The sequence below is a fragment of the Chlorocebus sabaeus genome, chromosome 1 (assembly GCF_047675955.1).
Source record: "Chlorocebus sabaeus isolate Y175 chromosome 1, mChlSab1.0.hap1, whole genome shotgun sequence".
Classification (NCBI taxonomy): Eukaryota; Metazoa; Chordata; class Mammalia; order Primates; family Cercopithecidae; genus Chlorocebus; species Chlorocebus sabaeus.
The window spans coordinates 126045896-126052247 of NC_132904.1; positions in this window are offsets into that span (position 1 = coordinate 126045896).

Below are 6352 nucleotides of genomic sequence, written 5' to 3' on the forward strand. Positions count from 1 at the left end.
CCTCAGCCAGATTTGCCTAAGTTCTTTGACTGGGACTCCTGGTGGGAGGCATGAGAGGTCAAACTCGTTCCACTTTCCCATCCTATTCGCTTCCCCCCCCGCCCCCCACCAATTCCTCATTCTACCAACCACTGATTTTGCTTTGATGAATTCCAACAGGAATTCCCATTCCTGGTTCCATTTGGATTCTTCCCAAATTGAAATCCCTCACCTGGTCTGTAGCTGCAAATTGAAAAGACTCAAATTATGGCTTTTATAGACAACATACTACTTTATTTCTTGGGGGCAAAGAACTGGCACTGGCTAATGAGTTCTGTTCCAATGTACAATGCCCTCTGATTGTGTATTATATATTAGCACTCTGGGCTTGAAAGAGACAATTGTGTCATGTTTGCCCATTAATCGAGAATACTCATCTCAGCTGCACTGTGTTGCATGCCAGCCAAACTTGTCATTCTCATACCCAACAGCTTTTAATTGTTGTGTTGCCCTTTCATGACAACCTTTCTCGGAGTTTGGAGAGCAAAAACAGAGTCCTACCTAAATATCAGCTCCTTCCCACTCTGAGAAAAAAAAAGAATCCATTTAGATGGAAAAGATTTGGGTTTTCTCATTCCCAGAGACTGACAATGCTTCAGCGATTTCCAGTACCCATCAAGTCTAAATGCTAGCTATGGGATTGCTTCTTCTGGTAAAGTTAGGAAATGTATCATACAAGAAAAGGGCTCCCATGACCTCACAGTAAGCTGGAGACTAAAATAGAAGAAATGCCTTAAAAATCATTGTCGAGACCCGATTCAATGCAAGTAACAGAAAAATTTAAGGCAAATTGTCTTAGGCGAAAATTTTTATTTACTCATATAACTGAAAAGACCCGGGATAGTACTGCTTCAGTCTATCTAGATTCAGGGCTTGAAAATATCTTCAAGACTTGGTCCCATCCTTGCCACATGTTTGTTCTTCTGTTGCTGCATAAACCTCTGGTCAGGGGAGCTTTATTCTCCTTCTTGCCCATCTTGTGGCAAGATTGTGGCCGGCAGGTCAGCAGCAGGCTCTGAGCTCTAGTGAAGTCCCAAGATTGAGTCTCATTGGACTAGTTTGGGTCATGGTTCTCATTCTGAACCAATCACATTGCCCACGGGGAATGGAGCCTGAAAACTGGCCAGACCTAAGTCACTCCTGCCCCTAGACGTGGAAGGGGTTAAATCCATCCACCCAAGCCACGGAAAACGGAAAAGAGAGGTGGTGGTGGTTCTCCAGGAAAATCCATGGGCTGTTACCAGAAAAATGGGGAACAGATGCTGAACAAGCAAAAAAAACAGAGGTGCTGTCCCTTCATCTCAGCGTCAGGACTGAAGGTCGAATGTGTTGTAGGTTGGTAATATCAGTTAATGTCTTCTCCCAGAACCCTGTCCAGAATAAAGAGCACCATCTACTGAGTGCCGGGCCCTGTGCCCAGTGTGGTACATCCTTTCATGTAATCCTTACACCTGCCCTGCCCTATGATGGGCTCCCTTTTCTAAATAAGGGAAGGAGGCATAAGGAGATTAAATGGCATGCTTGAAGCCACACAACTGCTAAAGACTGAGTCGTTATTTAACCCTGGTCTGACTGCAAAGCCCGTGTTTATTCTCCTTTTGTGTATTTCCCAAACTTGCCTATTCACAAGACTCTCTCGGGGGTGTTTGTGAAAAACGCAGGGTCTCAGGCACTCCTCCTGGGAGATTCTGATTCAGAAAGTCTGGGCAGAAGTCTCGGCATCTCTTTTAACAGGTGTGCTCAGTAATCCTTATAATTAGACAAGGTTGAAAATGCATAATATGCTGCCTCCCACAGGTTAAAAAATACCTGACACGGCCATTGCACAAACCTATCCCCCTTTCTCTGCTCTTCCTTTCCCCACAGAAGACCTGAGAGGATTGCTGGCATTGCTACAGCTGCCCATCATGTTCACTCCACTCTCTAGAGCAGTGCTCTGCAAAGATGGGGTGCATAAGAGGTTCAACCAGTGTATGGGAGGCAATGTTTCTTTTTTGTCAATTTCTATTTAATTTTTACCCTAAAAGAAAGAAAAATTCAGCTTTTACTTTTACAAAAATTTTAATATCCAAACTAACACTAGTATTCTTTTCTTTTTTTTGAGATGGAGTCTTGCTTTCTCACTCAGGCTGGAGTGTAGTGGTGCAATCTTGGCTCACTGCAACCTCTGCCTCCTGGGTTCAAGCAATTCTCTTGTCTCAGCCTCCCGAGTAGCTGGGACTACAGGTGCGCACCACCATGCCTGGCTAATTTTTTTAGCCAGGATGGTCTCGATCTCCTGACTTCATGATCCACTCGCCTCGGCCTCCCAAAGTGCTGGGATTACTGGTGTGAGTCACCGCCCCCGGCCAACACTAGTGTTCTTACTCAACCATGAGCCCAGGGCCATATATGGTGCCTGAGGTGTCCTAAGAGAAGAGAATCCCACAATACAGGGGATAATGGTGCTCCTACTCATTTGCTAGCTTCCAGGCAATTGATAATTTATCTGTATTGAAATGAAATTACAGATTATTTATCCACTGTCCTGTCCCCTGAAGTTGCCAGTCATAGAGACAAGTATGGTTTCAGAGACACGTTTCACAAAATCATCAGCAAACATACAGTCCTTATATTATACAAACTGTTTCAGAGCATAGAAAAGGGGAAAACCTACCCAGATCTTTTTATGAAATTAGTGTAACTGATTCTAAAGCTGACAAGAACAAGAAAATAATCTATTAATCACACTTAAGAATGTAGCTGCAAAAATCCTAAATAAAATATTAGCAAATTTAGTTAAGCAGTGTATTAAAAACAGTGGTGTAGCAGGACCAGCAGCAGACAAAACCGCTCAGACACGTGTTAAAGAAGGAAGGGCTTTATTCAGCTGGAAGCATCGGCAATACTCACATCTCAAAAACCGAGCTCCCCGAGTGAGCAATTCCTGTCCCCTCTTAAGGGCTCACAACTCTAAGGGGGTGCACGTGAGAGGGTCGTGATCGATTGAGCAAGCAGGAGGTACGTGACTGGGGGCTGCATGCGCCGGTAATTAGAACAGAACAGAACAGGACAAGGATTTTCACAGTGCTTTTCCATATAATGTCTGTAATCTGTAGATAGCACAACCGATTAGGTCAGGGGTTGATCTTTAACTACAGGGCCCAGGGTGTGGCACTGGGCTGTCTGCCTGTGGATTTCATTTCTGCCTTTTAGTTTTTACTTCTTCTTTCTTTGGAGGCAGAAATTGGGCACAAGACAATATGAGGGGTAGTCTCCTCCCTTAGTGGGTAGCCAGTACTTTACATAAATAAATAGGATTTATGGGGTATAATCATGAGATAGTATTATTTTTCTCCTCTGATTGCACTTGGGTTTTTTCTGTTTTTTGTTTTCAGATGCAGTCTTGCTCTGTCGCTCAGCCTGGAGTGCAGTGGCGCCGTCTTGGCTTGCTACAACCTCTGCTTCCCAGGTTCAAGCAATTCTCATGCCTCAGCCTCCTGAGTTGCTGGGACTACAAGCCACGACTAATTTGTGTATTTTTAGTAGAAATGGGGTTTCACCATGTTGGCCAGGCTGGTCTCAAACTCCTGACCTCAGGCAATCTGCCCACCCCAGCCTCCCAAAGTGCTGGAATTACAGGCACGAACCACCATGCCTGCTGTACTTGTAAACTGAATGTGGGGCGAGTTCTTTATTGTCTCTGAATGAAATCTCTGCCAGGTGTCACTGATTTTTCTGGCCACTCCAAATAAAAAGTCCCTTAACCATGAAAACCAGTCTCAGTTCATGAATTAAGATATCTAGGCCAGGCACGGTGGCTCACGCCTGTAATCCCAGCACTTTGGGAGGCTGAGGTGGGTGGATACTTGAGGTCAGGAGTTTGAGACCAGCCTGGCCAACATGGTGAAACCCCGTCTCTACTAAAAATACAAAAATTAGCTGGGCGTGGTGGTGCACACCTGTAATCCCAGCTACTTGGGAGGCTGAGGCAGGAGAATCGATTGAACCTGGGAGGCGGAGGTTGCAGTGAGCTGAGATGACGCCATTGCACTCTAACCTGGGCAACAGAGCAAAATTCCATCTCAAAAAAAAAAAAAAAAAAAAAAAGATGTATGTCCCAGGTAGTAGTCAAAACTTCCAACACCACAAAGCATAAGTTATCTTGGCCCCCACCTGAGCCTGCAGTGGGTGGAGAGCCCGCAGTGGGAATGGAGGGTGTAGTACGTGTCTCATCTGTCTTCCTCAGTGGTGTTTTCTCCTCCTACCCATGCACTCCTTAGGTGGCCTCCGACTCCTGTAGGTTGAAACAGGGTCACGCCAGTAATCCCAGCACTTCGGGAGGCCGAGGCCGGTGGATCACGAGGTCAGGAGATCGAGACCATCCTGGCTAACATGGTGAAACCCTGTCTCTACTAAAAATACAAAAAATTAGCCGGGCATGGTGGCACGTGCCTGTAGTCCCAGCTACTTGGGAGGCTGAGGCAGGAGAATTGCTTTAACCAGGAGGCGGAAGTTTCAGGGAGCTGAAATCACGCCACTGCACTCCAGCTTGGGCGACAGAGGGAGATTCTGTCTAAAAAAAAAGAAAGAAAGAAAGAAAAGAAATGGAAGGAGGGAAGGGAAAGGGGGCAACAGGGAAGGTCCTACTTGCACAGCACTGACATGAGCTGGCATTAGAACTCCCTGAGGTGGATGGAAGTTTAAAGTTAACTTTTTGTAGCATGGAGCACTTTGTGAACTTTTTTCGAGATTGTGTTCCTCCACCCACCACCTGGCCCCTCCCTTTTTGGGAATCTGTCACCTGTCATTTCATTCTTGCAGGAGAATGCATTCTTTTTAAGTCTTCCCTTAGCAGCTCAGTGTTTAGCTCTCGTTCTAGTTCCAGTATATATATATATACACACACATATATATATCCATATATATACATTCCATATATATATCCATATATATACATTCCATATATATATATATATATTTTTTTTTTTTGAGATAGGGTCTGGCTCTGTTGCCCAAGCTGAAGTACAATGGCACAATCTTGGTTTACTGCAACCTCCACCTTCTAGGCTTAAACCATCCTCCTATCTCAGCCTCCCTAGTAGGGCCTTCAGGCACATGCCACCATACCTGACTAATTTTTGTATTTTGGGTAGAGACGAGGTTTCGCCGTGTTGCCCAGGCTGATCTCAAACTCCTGGCCTCAAGCGATCCTCCTGCCTCAGCATAGCTCTAGTTTTCTAGAAGCTGGTCCTCTTAGCTGAATCGAGGAAACTTTACAATGGCAAACACTCTCTTATGGCTCACAACTGGCCCATGGAAGATATCTTCATACTTTGCTCAGATAAACTCTGGGAATGTGGAATTTCCCCAGTGCCTCTCTTTGCTCTGCCCTCAGAGCGACTACCAGCCAGTCCCCCATCCTTTGGAGTTCTCAGATGTTAGATGCTGTTTTCTCTGTCCTTCATGCTCTGGGAGACTCTGAGGAAGAGCAAGAGGCCAAGAAGACTAAATTTCAAACAGGGTCACGCCAGTAATCCCAGCACTTCGGGAGGCCGAGGTGGGACTTGTTCTATGACACCATAAGACTTATTTAAACTATAGAAATAAGAACATAGTGGGATGGTGCAAGAATTGGAAAATAAGTCAGTGGAATAGGATAGGAGCCCAGAACATCCTCACACATATCTGGACTCACTATATAATAAAGATAGAAATAAAAATCGGCCAGGTGTGGTGGCTCATACTTGTAATCCCAGCACTTTGGGAGGCTGAGGCTGGTGGAACACGAGGTCAGGAGTTCAAGACCAGCCTGGCCAAGATGGTGAAACCGCATCTCTACTAAAAATACAAAATAATTTGCCAGGCATGGTGACGGGCACCTGTAATCCCAGCTACTCGGGAGGCTGAGGCAGGAGAATCGCTTGAACCCGGGAGGTGGAGGTTGCAGTGAGCTGAGATGGCACCATTGCACTCTAGCCTGGGTGAAGGACTGAGACTCCATCTCAAAAAATAAAAGAAATAAAAAGAAAAAGGGAGCACAGTAAAATCTGGGAGATGTCTGCACAGGAAGTCTCAATTATGTTTGCGATGCTTAATTAAAAAAACAAAAATCCTGAGGTAGGTCTCTAAATACCATTTCCCTTGGTGAAATGAAATGGCTGGTTCCAGGTTTGGGGCAAGATATGCACATGATAAGCGTTGGAGAACGTGTTTTGCCAGGAAGTGAAGAAGCACTCCAAGACTACTTGGGATCGTGTCAAAACAGCAGAGGAACCACTTTGAACGGGTTCCCACTGGCTGAAGTGGGGCAATGTGTGCATCAAAAAGGATA